The sequence below is a fragment of the Dromiciops gliroides genome, chromosome 2, assembly GCF_019393635.1.
Source record: "Dromiciops gliroides isolate mDroGli1 chromosome 2, mDroGli1.pri, whole genome shotgun sequence".
In the NCBI taxonomy this organism is placed as follows: Eukaryota; Metazoa; Chordata; class Mammalia; order Microbiotheria; family Microbiotheriidae; genus Dromiciops; species Dromiciops gliroides.
Window position 1 is genome coordinate 237,207,185 of NC_057862.1, and position 3,310 is coordinate 237,210,494.

Here is a 3,310-nt window from a genome sequence, read left to right on the forward strand (position 1 = left end):
CTCTTTCTGGTTCCCATGACTAGTTTCAAAACATAATCATTTTTCTTTAGAATTTCTATACCCTTGTCATTTAGTCTAAGGTCATCATAGCCTCCTCTCCCTCTGTTCCCGTTATGGGCACTGATTTCTGTGGGTACAAGAACCTAGTATCCATTAACTGGGGTCTGACTCCCTTTTGGAGCTAATATCTGAATTAGAGCTTGGATCTTAGGTTTTTCTATTAACCCCTTTTTTGTCTCCTACATCAAACCTGGTTGACTAAGAGAATGGTGTACTGTTGGCAGTAATAGGAAATTAGGAAAAGGGAAGGGTTAGGGTTGGAGAGAGATAATGAGTTCTGTTGTGGATGTGTTAAGTTGAAAATGTCTATGGCACATCTAATTTGAGATTTCCAATAGGCAGTTGGAGATGGGAGACTAGAAGTCAAGAGAGAAGTTAGAGGGAGATAAATAGATCAGAGACTATCTGTATGAAGATGATAATTGAATTCATGGTTGCTGATATGATCACCAGGTTAAACTGTATAGAGGAAGAAAAGGGCCCAGGACAGAGCCTTGGAGGAAATTGAAAATTATTGGGCATGGCCTAGAAGAAGATCCAGCAAAGGAGACTGAGAAGTAGTGAGACAGATAGAAAAACCAGGAGTGGTGTCCCCAAAATCTAGAGAGAAGAAAATATTGTAGGGAAAATGATTTATTATATTGTTCAAAAAAGTTGTTATACTGTTTGAATCCCACTTTATGTAATTCAAGGTTGTCTGTAGCCAGAATGTTGCCTGACTACTGTAACATTCTAGGAATGCTGAGATGGCTACAGAAAATTTGGGGTTTCCCTAGATCCTGGATGCACCCAAAGCATTCTCGTTTTGGGTCCACCCAAGCTTGTGTTTTGGGTTCCCTTATGTTTTGAATGTTTATGTTGATTCATCTCCATCTCCATCTCCATCTCCATCTCGTATTGAAGTTGCCCTCTCAAAATTGCTTAACTATGTACATGTGGGGTGTGTGTGTGTGCGTATGTGGTTCATGGGCAGGCACCCTTGTCTAAATCCTATATAATATCAACTTTCCAGAGTCTGGATGAGAGGGAGCCACACATCCTTTCCCGTTTACATATACAAAAAGAGTTATAGCAGTTCTTTTTGTAGTGACAAAGAACTAGAAACTAAGGGACTACTCTTTTGGAAAATGGCAGAACAAATTATGATATATGCATGTAATAAAATATTATTGCATCATGAGAGATGACAAAAAGAGACTGCCTTAGACAAACCTGAGAAGGCTTGTATGAACTAACCTGGAGTAAAGTTCATAAAACTTGGAAATCAATTTATACAGTAACAATATTGCAATAAAAACTAAGAAAGACTTAAAAATTCTTGTCAATGCAATGAGCATCATGATTCCCAAAGACTAGTGATGAGACATGCTACCTACCTCCTAATATATAACTCAAAGTGCCAAATTAGACATATTTTAAGAAATGGCCAATGTGGGATTTTGTTTTGCTTGACTATGTATGCATCTTTGATACTAAAGTTTTGTTCTTTCTTTCAACTGGGGTGGTGAAGGATGTAGGTCATAGGATTACCAAAGTAAAAAGAAAAAAAGCTTAAAAAGAGGTTCATAATTATCATTATCATTATTATTTTTTGAAACAACATCTTCTACTTTTTTTTTTTTTTTTTTTTAGTGAGGCAGTTGGGGTTAAGTGATTTGCCCAAGGTCACACAGCTAGCAAGTGTCAAGTGTCTGAGGCTGGATTTGAACTCAGGTACTCCTGACTCCAGGGCCGGTGCTCTATCCACTGCGCCACCTAGCTGCCCCCATCTTCTACTTCTAATGAACACCAAATGGTGTTTGATGCCAGTGCTGCAGGAGGAACTGGAGGTAGAAGGGACTTAGTGGCTTCGGCAGGGGGGGCCAAGGTTGAGGTCGGGGCTGGGGTTGAGGCCAGATTGCGGCTGCAAGGAGGAAAGGCCGAGGATAAGGAGTGGGTTCCCATCCCCAATCTGGGCCTGCTAGTCAAGGACATGAAGATCAAATCTTTGGAGGAGATCTATCTTTTCTCCCTTCCTATTAAGGAATCTGAGATCATAGATTTCTTCCTGGGGTCTTCATTGAGGGATGAGGTTCTAAAGATCATGCCTGTTCAGAAACAAACTAGAGCTGGACAACGTACCAGGTTCAAGGCTTTTGTGGCCATTGGTGACTACAGTGGCCATGTTGGCTTGGGGATCAAGTGCTCCAAGGAAGTAGCCACAGGTATTCATGGTGCTATCATTCTGGCCAAGCTGTCCATCATTCCTGTGAGACGTGGCTACTGGGGGAATAAGATTGGCAAGCCTCACACAGTGCCCTGCAAGGTCACTGGGCACTGTGGATCTGTTTTGGTGCACCTGATCCCCGCCCCTCGAGGTACTGGCATTGTCTCAGCTCCTGTGCCTAAGAAGCTCCTGATGATGGCTGGAATTGATGACTGCTACACTTCTGCAAGGGGCTGTACTGCCACTCTGGGCAACTTTGCTAAAGCTACCTTTGATGCCATCTCCAAAACATACAGCTACCTAACCCCAGACCTGTGGAAGGAGACTGTGTTTACTAAGTCTCCCTATCAGGAATTCACTGACCATCTTGTGAAGACTCACACTTGGGTGTCTGTCCAGAGGACCCAGGCAGCTGCTGTGGCAACCACATAAGATATTTTTTATAAACAATGAATAAGGGGCAGCTAGGTGGTGCAGTGGATAGAGCATCAGACCGGGATTCAGGAGGACCTGAGTTCAAATCTGGTCTCAGACACTTGACATGAACTAACTGTATGACCCTGGGCAAGTCACTTAACCCTCATTGCCCCGCAAAAAAGAAAAGAAAAAAGAAAAAAAAAGATAAACAATGAATAAACTGAACTATGCCTGATTTTTAAAAAAGGAAACATCTTACTTTTGCTGTAGTAAAAAAGAAAAGTCACATTTTACAGATTAAAATGTAGAACCCTGAAATACTGACACGTTCTCTTATTGTGCACAATGTTGAGGTTGTCTTGTGATTCACTTTAAAACTGAAATTAAAATGTAAAAAAGAAAAAAAAAAATCAACCCACAAAGCTTCTAAAAAAGGAACCCGCAGGCACTTCCTCTTGCTGAATGCTTTAAAAGTAGCCTACTAAAGAAAATTTTAGTTGACTCACTGTGAAGGCTTTAGAGAAATGTTTCTCAGCTCTTTTTTATTTGGGTAGTCAATAACATCCTTGGTAATAATGCAGACTGTAGGGCTTCTGATCCCTGGCTTGACCTTGCTGCCACTGGTTG

General features: G+C 41.3%; 1 pseudogene; it reads left to right on the forward strand.

The window, feature by feature from the left end:
* Positions 1 to 1,482: 1,482 nt before the first annotated feature.
* On the forward strand, positions 1,483 to 2,726 carry LOC122738629 (annotated as a pseudogene).
* The last annotated feature ends 584 nt before the right edge of the window (positions 2,727 to 3,310 follow it).